We start from the raw sequence: 13,921 nt of genomic DNA, 5'->3' as shown, positions 1-13,921 counted from the left end.
ATGACTTTGCCCTTTCAGCTGTCATTCAAACTTTACATTGTGCTTGTTTTTTTACTATTGCATGCTGGGACTCTGCTTTTGTTTTGTTCACAGCTGAAGCTAAGGATGAAAATGTAGCTCATTAAAAGTGGTTGGGCTCCAAGGGGAAAGGCTTGTGGACTGCCTGTCTCCCTTGGTGACGTTTAACGTTTGTTTGGTCGGTCTCATTTGCGTAAGCAAGTCGTTGATCCCTTAGTGACTGTTGTCGGGGGTGACTGTAATACTGCTACCTCAGTCTGACCCAAGGAGCAAAGTAGAAGCAAATAAAACCAGAAGAGACCATAACAGAAGAATAAAAGGAATTTTTATACTAGAGCTTTTGGTGCGAACCCAAGTCTATTTGACATTAGAGTTTGGTTTGTTTGGTCGGTATGAAATCGGTTTTCCTAACTCCACTTGTAATCGAACTCTGGTTTGGACCAAGTGATCAAATGAAGACAGAAGTTGAAAAAGCAAAAGAAACAGAGAGAGAAAGTTTAAGCGAAGCCCATTTACACCACCTCTACTAACGAGAGTCCTGCAGAAAGTCTATTAATTGAAGCAGTTCAAGGAAAGTAGCTGCTTATTGAGGCATTTAAATGCATGTGAGGGAGTCGAAAGAAACTGCAAGAAGATAAATGTGGATTTGCTGGCAGAGCCTGACAGCTTTCGACCCAGTAGGACTTGGACTATACATAAATTCCCCAGGTATCTCAGGTGTTCAATAGAGCTGAGCACAATCCTCTTTAATTTTATATTCCCCCCCCCAAAAAAGCAACAACGTCGTCCCGCACATTCAGCAAGTTCAAGAGTCCAGTGAACCATGCCGATATCCAAGTAGAATTTCATTTGGACTGCTCATCAAATGTGCTAAACTTCTGCAAACTTCATCCTACAGGCCCTTCAATACTTTTTAAATAAATGTTGAACCTTTAGAGGAAAGGAGGAAGAGAAAGAGACAGCTAAATAAAAGTGCATATTTGATTAACTCTACCCCAAACCCTTAACCTGACCATCAGCAGAGTAAATATGTAATGTTCGAGGGAAAATGGAACCTCCGAATCCCGGTCGTCATTTATTATGCAAACGAGATTACTTCCAGGTTTTAATACAGGGTACAAACCCAGATCTCCCACACTGCTGATGCAACACCATTCCGGTTACACAGGAGAAGGTAAACAGACCTGAACCGATGCGAAAATGTCTGACGGGAGATGGCACTCGTCAGTAGCTCGGCATGATGGGGCCGATGCCAGGGTACTGGAACATTCAGAAGCAACACGCCGACTTCCTGCGTGATCATGTTGCAAGGGCTATGCTTTTCTCCTGTGACTGAAGGACAGTTTCTCTGCTTGAGTAACTTCTGTTTCTCTGATCTCAGGCTCGAAAAATCACAAGACCAGTGAGACACAATGTGACTGTCCTGAACTCACAGAATCTGATCGTGACAACTTCTCCCTCAAATTCCCTCAGGAAAATACACAACTTTGATATTAAATGTTTATGATATTGGTTGGAGTGTACTTACACTGTTAAATAAAATAAAACCTTTTAAAGGAAAAATGTAAAAATGCTACAGTAAAAAAATTTTCTTTGTTAACTATAAGCAATACTATATTTAAAGACAAATGTTTTTAATTGACAGTAATTTTACTGTAAAATATTTTAAGTTATTTTGTAGAAATAAAAAGAATGATTAAGCAATTACTTTTACCCTATAATTACCCTTACCTTAAGTTTATATTTAATGTAACAAGGCAATACATATAAAAATAATTTTAATAAGTAAATACTACCAAAAAAAAAAAAAGGAAACTATAGTCACCAAAATGCCTTCCTGTAAAGACTGAAGCACTGTATTTTTACAGTAAATGTCTATTTTCTTTTTGCTGAATATTGTTCATTTTTGACAGTATAAGTGTTATTTATTGCCATTTATTGACTTCTTGTACTCTGTCCTCTTCTTCTAGCATCTGGCTATCACTCAGACTTGCATCATTTTAATGTTTTTAATAAGTTTAATATTGTGTTCAAAATGGTTTAATCATCATTTATCCATGTTTTTCTGATTTTGACAAGACATTCTTCTTATTTGCTTGCAGTCAAGTCTAAAGGTTTCCACTGCAGCTCCTGACATTTAAGGCTGAATATTTCATCATTATAATACATTATTGGAAAAAATTTCAGTATGATCCAGCCCACCACATCAGGAGTTATTTAGCTCAATCTTCAAGGCTGACACAGCACATCAGACCACATGGCTTTCCGTCAGCTGTCAGGATTATCAAGAGCGCAAGTTTCTCCTGTTTTTACTGCTCAAGTGAGAGCAGTACAGCATACTGGGAACCAGGAGGGCAGTCTTAAATGTGCTCACAGCTCATAAAGCAAAAAACGCTTTTACTGTGTTTATATAGCAAGCTTGTTCTACACGTTTGAATGCATCCAATCAACTAGATGTTAAGACTTCGTGCTTGTAGTTTGGTACCTATAAACTACTTGTCTGATTCTGTCAACAGGTGAGGCACCACAAATAAGCTTAATTTTCTCTTAGCTTTAATGATGTGTGGCAATGGGGGCCTGAGTAGCTCAGCGAGTATTGACGCTGACTACCATCCCTGGAGTCGTGAGTTTGAATCCAGGGTGTACTGAGTGACTCCAGCCAGGTCTCCTAAGCAACCAAATTGGCCCGGTTGCTAGGGAGTGTAGAGTCACATGGGGTAAACTCCTCATGTTTGTGATTAGTGGGGTGCGAGGTAAGTTGTGCGTGGATCACGGAGAGTAGCATGAGCCTCCACATGCAGAGTCTCCGCAGTGTCATGCACGATGAGCCACATGATAAGATGCGCAGATTGACTGTCTCAGAAGCGGAGGCAACTGAGACTTATCCTTCGCCACCCAGACTGAGGTGAGTAACCGTGCCACCACAAGGACCTACTAAGTAGTGGGAATTGGGCATTCCAAATTGGGAGAAAAGGGGATTAAAAAAAAAAACAATTATGTATGGCAATAGTCAATACTGAACTTTCCTAAATAGTAAATAAAGTGTTTGGATGTAATTTGTGCTTAAACGTGAGGTTTAAAGGTGCACTTAAGCAATATTTTTTCCACATTCAAATGTCAAACACAAAGAAGTGTACTAAAATGGTTAAAATGCTTTAAACTCCATACATGCAATGAAGACTCCAGTCACAACAGTGGCGTAGAAAAATTATTTGACATAGGACCACTGGGGTCGACATTGGGGCCGACATACTGAGGCCGACATACATTGGGGACATACACTGAGAATATGCCTGCAAATAGGCCATTTCCATGGCATCAGTAACTAAAAATGTTTGTGTTGTGTGATTCTGCATCCACACCAAAAGTTGTCAGTTTAAAGTCCAAGACCACTGTTGTATCCGCCAGCCAACACAGAAGTGCGCCTTTATGGAGAAAATGACTCTCCATGTCAGGAGTGGAAAATTTGCTAGATAGTATAGATTTTGTTGTTTAATGTTTCAGAAAATTGATCAAAAGAGTGTCAAAAGAAAGACTCACCTATGTGCAATATTGGTAAATGTTTTTAGATAGACTTTATTCCTGCGAGCCAATCCATCTATCTAATAAAGTGTACCCATTTCAAACATGAAAGGCTCTGTATTTGACTGGTTTTTGGTGCGATGTTATGATTGTTGGACTCAGTGCAGGTCTGTGATGAGAAGGTGTCTTACTCTCTTCCTCTGATCTTCATATTCACATTCACAGCTGTTCAGATTTCTCAAAGAGTGGGCATCCACCTGCACAGCAGGGGAAAAGGATTCGGTTAAAGCGGTATATTGTTCTAATTCTAATTTAGTTCTTTGTTCTTTTGTATTTTCATGCATCCATTACCAGAGACACAATCAGTTATGCAATGATCACTGGGTGAGACATTCAAAGCGCTAATTCAAAGCTAATTTTTGAAGATCTGATAAAGCAAGAGTTTCCCATGTGACTATGTGACACAGCCTCACAGGCAGAAGGGAAGGAGAACACAGGGAAGCGAGGTTTCCAGATTCAGGTATGCGTTTTAATTGGCCACCTCAGTGCTTTACAATTTCACAAACTCATCAGTCTCACAGGCACGGAGTTATTTAAACACATAAGCTTCACAGGCATATAGTTACTTAATCACTTCAGCTTCACAAAAACAATAGATTAAACACAACAGCTTCTGTAGCACCGTGGCCTTCCTTGTGCCAGTCTCTCTCTCCGGCTGCTGGTGGTGTGGCTGTTTATATGCCGCTCTCCCCATGCTCACTGGAATTAGAGACAGGTGTTAAACATAATCTAGCTCAGGTGCAGGCGCCCTTACCGCTTTCTCTTTCTCCGGACTGACGCTTGACCACGCCCCTGCTGCCACAGTCTACTAGAAAAAAAGACCATGACAGACTCTGAAGCATATTAATCTGGTTTGCTAAGAGTGTTGGCTGGGCAAATCACTTAATTTGTGCAAAAATCAAAGTTAACATGTTAAATATCTAGGTGAAGAAACCTAGGTGAGTCAGTAATTGCAATAATGTAATAGCCATTTAAAAGTACTTAAACTGATAATTTTTTGGAGGGCTCTTAAAAGTGAGAAATGGATATTTTTCACTAACTGCTGCTTTCACATCACTCATGATAGTCGCTTTTGAAGGGCTTGTAACTTTGAACATCCTTAAGTGCTAATTTACATTGTCAGAATGTTAGTGATTAGTCACATGGCATTTACGTTTCTAGTTATTGGCTAAAAAAAAAGATGGCAGATTTCAAATTTTGCATACTTCCAGAGGGTCATGCAGCAGCCAAGCAACTGCCATTGAGATGAATGGGAATACTAATGGATAGCTTTCTCCAGATATTATCAACCTCGTTAGTGCTCACTAGTTTAGCATATGTAATGCAAAGGGGTAGGTTCTCTTATTCTCTGGTGTGCTTTATAAAATCCAGCCCTTAAGAATAAGGAAAAATACAGTAAACACTAAGTACTGTTTATGCAGAAATTCCCTTTAACAAACCAGTGTTGTTAAAAGGAGACCATATCTGTACCATATTAAAAATACTGTATATACTAAGGTCATTGCTTTAACAATATTTGAGATGATTTACAGATGAACCAATTTTAATATCCAGAAGATATGTTAACTGCTAAACAGCATTATGAGAATCAGTTTTCACAGATTCACACATTATTTGAACTCACTCAGCCCACAAACTCATTGAAATTCTCTCCATGTTCTGTCACTACCCAGCGATGAGTGAACCATTGACCCAACACAAATACTGCTTCAGTCCTGGCCTCCTACAGAGTCATAACAATTTCTGCTATCTGTTAGCAAATCTGATTGTCATTTGCCAAGCTATGATACTGATACTATGATACAAATCTCCAAACCTCCATTTCCTGAAAACACCCACAATGAAATAGACCTCAGAAGAAGCTAATCTTTTATCATTATTACTGGCACAGCAATGATTTCTATAATACTGTATGTGACCTGCAAGGCATCCCTATAATACAGTATGGAAAATCATAGAATGTTTAATAGATACAAATTTGTGTTCTTTAATCTATTTTTAATGCTGAATTATGCAACCAACTTATCTTACTCATCAGAATCACAGAATGTCAAGTGATGATTCCTGAATTATAAATCATCTCTGGGAGAATGAGCATTTGGGGAGGCTTCACAGTATAAAGCAAATCATTGATCACAGAATGATTATAAAAATATTTTTTTTATGATACACCATTTACATCCTTTCCGATTTACTCTAGAGCTATCAATGTAGAAAAGAAATAAAAACTGTGGTAACATATCTTAGACTGATGCATTCATGTCTGTCACTCACTAGATGTTGTGTCGATGTAGTGACACTAGGGGTCACGCTTGGGAGCCCCAAAAACCTCTGCTTTTTGAGAAAAGGCCAATGAGAATTGGCGAGTGGAATTTGCATGCCACTCCCCCCGACATACGGGTATAAAAGGAGCTGGCTTGCAACCTCTCATTCAGATTTGTTCTTCGGAGCCAAGCGTTGTTGAAGAAATCCACCAGCGTTCCATTCACCTCTGAAAGCAAAAGTGTAAAAACGGCTGTTGGATATACGGTGCATTACAGCGGGTTCTCCCTTTCTCGCTCAAATAAGTGCAGAGAACACCCCTGGGCGCTTCAGCAGCCACACTTGAAGAGAAATAAAAGAGTATATTTTCTCTAAAAGAGTGAGCACTGACGGAGAACGTCTTTTTAAAGATGCCTTTCCGTTTATGTGTAGTTCCTAAAAAAGGGTGCGGTCATTATCTCTCTCCCTCTGATGGCCACGTTCACTGTCTCACACTCCCCCCGCTTGAGGCGAACCTGGTTTGCACTGGTTTGCCTGGTTGCGGGCGAGGGGAGCGACCTCCGGCGCGACCACGGCCGCACCGCGTCATCTCTCCTCTGTGCGCCTGGCCGCCGACGCGTGCCGCCCCCATAGCCACGCTGAGACAGCGTTTGTGGGTGGCTCATGATCTCACTGCAAGGGCAACGTTGCGATCGCGGCTTTCTCTCTTCCATAGAAATAAAGCCGCTCCAGCAGCTCCCCATCCTGGTCCTTCTGTTTATATCCATAAGCCCATGGCAGTTAGCGCTGGGGGCGATTTGGGGGCTTTAATGGGAGCATTTCCGCCGGGTGAATCCCCACGGACCTCCCATTCCACAGCACGCTCGTTTCCACCGGTCAAGTTCATGGATTGGTCAGGCGGCTTGCCCTAGGGTGGGCTTAATGTCTCATTCGGGGCTCAGGAGGAGGATGAGCTCTCGATCGCAGCATCGGAGAGTGGGCTGCTACAGTCGGACACGGAGGACTCGGCGGGGCTCCAACCTTCGGGTGTGGTTGCCCAGTCTGAGGCCGACGCAGATCTGGTGGCTATGCTTGCCTGGGCTTCTGCGAGCGTGGGGCTCCAGTGGAACCCTGCCCTGAGCCCATGCGGCTTGATGACTGGTTCCTGGGCTCAGAGTGCCACTCAAAGCCATCCTCTGCCCCAGTTCCATTCTCCCCGGAGGTGCATGAGGAACTCACAAAGTTGTGGCAGGCACCTTTTACTGCCCAGACCCGGCTTCCGAGTTTCTCCGCTCTCACTACCCTCGACGGTGGGGCAGCTAGGGGGTACATGGATGTTCCTCAGGTGGACAGGCTACTGCGGTGAACCTGTGCCCGCAAAACGCCGCCACCTGGTGGAATCGCCCTGGGCTCCCGTCCAAAGCCTGTAAGTCCACGTCATCCCTGACAGCCAAGGCTTACAGTGCTGCTGGACAGGCCGCCTCCGCCCTGCATGCCATGGCCCTCCTGCAAGTTCACCAGGCCAAGGCACTGAAAGAGCTGCACGAGGGCACTCCTGAACCGGGAGTGATGCAGGAGCTGCACTCGGCGGGCAATGAAGGTCACGGGTAGGCACCTGTGGAGATGGCAACACCACCTTTTTGACACCCTCATCTCTCAAGGTGGCCTGTTCAGCGACACTGCTGAGGACTTTGCCACAGCAGTTCTCGGCAGTCAAGAAGCAGACAGGGGCACATCCTGCCCCGGCGTGATTCCTCCGCTGCCTCCGCTGCCCTCCGTCCGCCGACCCACGCTCAGGCAGTTGTGACGAGCCACGAGGACGCTCGGCCTCCTCCCCCATTGCTGACCAGTCCTATGGTGGGTATGCGGAGCAAGGTAAGTGCTCTAGCGTTTCTTTCAGCACAGCCACGGCTTCAGGATGCGAGGCTCCTCGACGTGGCAGTTCCTGCTCTGCCCCGCCGCAAGGCCTTACCCACAGGTACGCCAAACGTGATTGTGCCCTTGGCGCTCCTTGCTCGGTGTTTGGAGGCATGGCTAGTGCTCTCCAACCCGTCGCGCTGGCTGGCCAGGACGATCCGACTTGGCTACACGATTCAGTTCACCAGGCGCCTGCCAGGTTCAATGCCATCCGTTTCACCTCAGTAGGAGGCGAGGACACCGCTGTCCTGTATGCGGAAATCACAGTCTTCTACAGAAGGACACGATAGAGCCTGTCCCTCCAGCCGAGATGAGGAAGGGGTTCTACAGCCCCTACTTCATCGTACCAAAGAAAGGTGGTGGGTTGCGGCCAATCTTGGACCTGCGAGCACTGAATCGGGCCCTGCACAGGTTCCCGTTCAAGATGCTGACACAGAAGCGCATTCTGTCATGCATCTAGCATCAAGATTGGTTCACGGTGGTAGACCTGAAGGACATGTACTTTCATGTCTCGGTTTTCCCTCAACACAGACCGTTTCTTCAGTTTGCTTTCGAGGGCCGGGCATATCAGTACAAGGTCCTCCCCTTCGATCTGTCCCTGTCCCCTCACATCTTTATGAAAGTCGCAGAGGCAGCCCTTGCTCCGCTAAGGGAAGTGGGAATCCGCATCCTCAATTATTTTGATGACTGGCTGATTCTAGCTCACTCTCTAGATCTATTGTGTGCACACAGGGACTCAGTGCTCAGACACCTCAGCCGATTGGGGCTTCAGGTCAACTGGGAAAAGAGCAAGCTCTCCCCAGTGCAGAGCATTTCTTTTCTCAGGATGGAGTTGGACTCGGTTGCTATGATAGCATGCCTCACAAACAAGCATGCTCAGTCGGTGCTGAACAGCCTGAAGTCATTCAGAGGAAGAACAGTGGTTCTTCTGAAACAATTTCAGAGGCTCCTGGGGCATATGGCGTCCTCGGCGGCTGTCATGCTGCTCGGGTTGATGCATATGAAACCACTTCAGCACTGGCTTCAGACTCGAGTCCCAAGATGGGCATGGCACCACGGTACGCATTGCGTGGCCATTACGCTAATCTGTCACCGGATGTTCAGCCTTTGGACTGACCTTGCATTTCTGCAGGCAGGGGTTCCCTTAGAACAAGTGTCCAGGTGTGTCGTCGTCATGACATTCACCTCCAAGTTAGGCTGGGGTGCCATTTGCTACGGGCAGGCAGCCTCAGGCTCCTGTACAGGACCTCGACTGCGTTGGCATATCAACTGCCTCGAGTTGCTGGCAGTATTGCTGGTTCTGCGGAGGCTTTGGCCATTTATCCAGGGCAAGCATGTGTTGGTCTGGATGGACAACACGGCGACAGTGGTGTATATAAACCACCAAGGTGGTTTACGCTCATGTCGCGTGTCACAACTCGCCTGCCATCTACTCCTTTGGAGTCAGCAGCGATTGAAGTAGTTGTGGGCCACTCACATCCTGCAGCGAACTCAACCACACACTGGACGCACTGTCGTGGCAAGTGACACTCAGGAGAGAGTGGGGACTCCAACCCCAGGTGGTTCAGCTGATTTGGAGTCAATTCAGCAAACCTGTTTGTTTCCCAGGAGTCCTCCCACTGCCCGCTGTGGTACTCCCTGACCAAGTTCCCCCTTGGCACAGATGCACTGGCACATAGCTGGCCCCAGGGCCTGCACAAGTATGCGTTTCCCCCAGTGAGCCTGCTTGCATAGACTTTGTGCAAGGTCAGGGAGGACGAAGAACAGGTTGTGTTGTTAGCACTGTACTGGCCCACCCAGACTTGGTTCTTACCCCTCCCTGGTGAGTTCCCCTGAGGAAGGACCTCCTTTCTCATGGACGGGGTACGATTTGGCACCCACACCCAGACCTCAGGAATCTCCACGTCTGGCCCCTGGACGGGATGTGGAAGACCTAAGTGGGCTACCACCGGTGGTGGTAGACACTACCACTCAGGCCAGGGCTCCCTCTACGAGGCAGTTGTATGCCTTGAAGTGGCATCTGTTCACGAATTGGTGTTCTTCACGAGGTGAAGACCCCCAGAGATGCACAGTCGGGTTGGTGCTTTCCTTTCTGCAGGAGAGGTTGGAGGGGCAGCTGTCCCCCTCCACCTTGAAGGTGTATGTGGCCGCTATAGCGGCACACCACAATGCGGTGGACGGTAAGTCCTTGGGGAAGCACGACCTGATCATCAGGTTCCTTAGAGGCACTAGGAGGTTGAATCCTCCTTGGCCGCACCTCGTTCCCTTGTGGGATCTCTCTGTGGTCTTGCTGGGCCTACAGAGAGCCCCGTTTGAGCCTCTGAAGTCAGTCAAGCTAAAGACCGTTTCATTGAAGACGGCCTTCCTGACTGCGCTCACTTCCATCAAGAGGGTTGGGGACCTGCAGGCGTTCTCTGTTGGCAATACGTGCCTAGAGTTCGGTCAGGCATACTCTCACATGATCCTGAGACCCCGGCCGGGCTATGTGCCCAAGGTTCCCACTACCCCTTTCAGGGACCAGGTGATGAGCCTTCAAGCGCTGCACCAGGAGGAGGCAGACCCAGCCTTGTCGTTGCTGTGTCCGGTACGTGCTTTGCATATCTACTTGGACAGCAATTAGAGATTTAGATGCTCCGAGCAGCTCTTTGTCTGTTTTGGAGGACAGCAGAAGGGGAAGGCTGTCTCCAAATAGAGGATTGCCCACTGGATCGTGGATGCCATCGCTTTGGCATACCAGGCCCAAGGTGCGCTGTCCCCCCTGGGAGTACGAGCACACTCCACTAGGAGTTTGGCATCCTCCTGGGCCTTGGCGAATGGCACCTCTCTAGCAGACATCTGTAGAGCAGCAGGCTGGGTGACACACAATACCGTTGCGAGATTTTATAATCTCTGGGTTGAGCCAGTTTCGTACCATGTGTTGGCAGGTACGAACAGGTATGTATGCGGGCAGCTGGCTGGGTGTACCGCTTGCACACATCGCCTTTCCCCTCCCATGTGCTTTTTTCACCCACGTGTGTTCCCAGGACCGGTGAACCTTGGATGTCTATCCTCCTCAGCCCTGTGGCTGGCGAATTCGGCGGAGAAATTCAATGCCAGGCCCAGTACTTGTGCTAGTATGCCCTGTACTGGGATAGGTGTTCCACATGTGTTGGTTGCCTGTGGGTAACCCCATGTGATGTATTTTCCATGGTACAGTTTCCCTGAAGGTAAACTCGTGTCTTCCCTTGGGCAGAACCTGCTCTGCCACCAGTCGCTGCATTTGTAGAGTTCCTCCCCTCCGGGTAGGACCTACCGTGGGGGCTTCTTTCCACATGTGGTACTTCCAGTTGGTAAGTCCATGTGACTGTATTCTCCACATGTTAACCTCCCCTTCGGGCAGGATGTGGTCTCCGCGGTGTCTTTTCTCCACAGGAAAAAGAACACCTTCCCCGATGCAAATACATCTGGCCCATTGTAAGTACGTCTTGTCCCCACACCCCCACTTGGGGTACGAGGGACCATGCGAGGTTTGTGGGGCACTGGGAAGGTTACGTGGGGGCCGAATGCACTTGCTACCAGGCACGCAGTGGCCTGCCTGCACCGCCGATCCACGTAACACAGTTCAGCTGGTTGTGGCATTTTGTATAGGGACCCCTAGTGTCACTACATCGACACAACATTGAGTGAGTGACAGATAGGGAACGTCTTGGTTACTGTTTTAACCTTCGTTCCGTGATGGAACAGAGGTTACAACAGTAACCAAGACGTTACAGAAATACTCAAACCAGCCCATCTGGCACCAACAATCATGCCACGGTCCAAATCATTGAGATAAAAAAATTTCCCCACTCTGATGGTTGATGTGAACAATAACTGAAGCTCCTGACCCGTATCTGCATGATTTTACACACTGCACTAATGCCACACAATTGGCTGATTAGATAATCGCATGGATGATTGTTGGTGCCAGATGGGCTGGTTTAAGTATTTCTGTAACTGCTGATCTCCTGGGATTTTCACACACAACAGTCTCTAGAATTTACTCCGAATGGTGCCAAAAACAAAAAACATCCAGTGATGGGCAGTTCTACCGGATGGAAATGCCTTGTTGATGAGAGAGGTCAACAGAGAATGGCCAAACTGGTTCGAACTGTCTACGGTAAATCAGATAACCGCCCAGTATAATTGTGGTGAGAAGAATAGCATCTCAGAATGCTATTCTGAGATGTTGTTTGGCACTGTTATGGCGGCACGAGGGGAACCTACACAGTATTAGGCAGGTGGTTTTACTGTTGTGGCTGATCGGTGTATACTTTTATACATGCTATTTTTTTCTTTTTTTTTCTTTAATATTCTCTCCTTTAGAAACATAGCAACCCTCAGAACTTCTAAACAATTCTCTCTTCTCCCAAAGTCTCTTTGACAGCCAGACCCTCTGGTAACCTTGTTATTAACTGCTGAGTGCTCTGTGTTCCCAGCTATAAAATGTGAAGGGCTGTCATACTTTCCCTAGAGAGTGTGACGATGTTAAAGTTTCACGACCTCTGCACACAGCCAGCCAACCCAGTTAGTGTCCTGTCTTGTTCTATCTTGTCCTCTATGTCTCTCATTCCCAAGAGTGAGAGAGTTTGACATGAAAAACAAACTGCTGCCACACTCTAGTGTTAAAGAATTAAACCAATCAAAGTTTACTGACGTGCACACAGTCCAGCATACGTAGCATCATTCTATAAATACACCAAGGCTTCTGTTTAGGAAACATTTCTTAATCATGGATGTCATTTGTGATTCTAGCCTTAAGGAGTGCTCGCTAACAAAGGATTTTAAATTTCCTAACATAGTCAAGAATGGCATGGACAATCGCCTGTTTCGGACATTCATAAGCAGCCCTCCCATGACTGTACATTTTTATATACAAGAATATTTGCGCTTTAGGACTATATTAACAAGTGAACTCGTGAAATAGTTCTGATAATATAATGAGCAAACCAAGATGTGGTTAGACACACTGAGAATTCTGTCTACTGTAATCAACTGTAATTGTAAACTTTTTGAAGACTCAGTCTTGTCTTGCACCCTTTCGTACTCACTCAAATGTCTGTAATATGTGTAAACATGCTGGTATGAGCGATCGGACCTGAAAATTGCATCATTGATGGATCCCAAACACCGTCCACAGACTATGAGGAGGAGTGGTGAGAGAGTCCAGACCTGCGTTTGGCTCTTATCTCTCAGCTTGTATAAACGGGCCTGACTGCAACATCATGCCAGTCTCTCTGTTTAGCACCATAACTAAAACAAACCTGGCAGTAGCCATATGTGCCATGAAAAGATCCCAGGCCCAGGCTTCAAGGTACTTCAAATGTGAGTCCAAGAGTGTGCGCTGGTATTGATAGATTGTAACAGACTTGCTGTCAGAAGAGACTTGTGTTTGTACTGCCGTATTTGTCATGTAATTCAACACCATATACCTTGATACAAGCTTTAGCAGTTATCGTGATGTTAGAATTTGATACCTTTACATGCCTATAAGTAATGTGGATGATGTGTTCATACTAAAATATGCAATGAAAAGTACAACGGGTATCCGGATGGCATACTTCTTCAACCAAAAAAGGGGTTTGTGTGGAATGTTGACCACTTAATCATTGGGTAAAATAATTAATTTTTAATTAGATTTAAACATTTTTGTTGATATTTTAAAGTATTGAATTCATTTTTAATTTCTCTCAGCAATTGTTTTATCCAAGATTTTGGCCAAAATTAGGTACCTTAAAAGTCAGCATAAGTTTGCAGCACTGAATTTGCATTGAGAGCACAGAGTGTGCCTATTATGCCTTAAAAAGCTGTTTAGGTAGGCAGCTTACTATGTTTTGGAACAGAGCTACAGTGCCTAAAAGCATCAGTCTATCAAAGGCTATCTTCAGGCCACTCTATTGCTTTATTGTCCTCTGTGAGTGAGAGTGAAAGGGAAACCGTGAAACCAGTGATTCTCCTCACTTAAGAGTGTTGTTCTCATTCACTCTCTTGTAGAATTTTACATTCAAGCATGTCAAGGTCTGACTCTCATAGAATTTTTGGATGGGTGCAAGTGATCTTGCTTTCATGAACACAACAATTACCTACCCATCTTTTCCCCATGGAGCCTCTGCTCCACATAGACTAGTTCTCTTTGATTTGCTCT

The 13,921-nt window shown here is 45.9% G+C and overlaps 1 protein-coding gene across 1 annotated transcript in view; it reads right to left on the bottom strand.

Moving 5' to 3' along the window:
- The window catches only part of LOC127434848 (prestin-like), a 230,607-nt gene that overhangs the window by 39,571 nt on the left and 177,115 nt on the right, over positions 1-13,921 (bottom strand). The window lies entirely within an intron of this gene.

This window comes from Myxocyprinus asiaticus, chromosome 45 (assembly GCF_019703515.2).
Source record: "Myxocyprinus asiaticus isolate MX2 ecotype Aquarium Trade chromosome 45, UBuf_Myxa_2, whole genome shotgun sequence".
NCBI classification, from domain to species: Eukaryota; Metazoa; Chordata; class Actinopteri; order Cypriniformes; family Catostomidae; genus Myxocyprinus; species Myxocyprinus asiaticus.
Note: the sequence above shows the minus strand (reverse complement) of the source record. Positions and strands in the feature narration are given on the sequence as shown.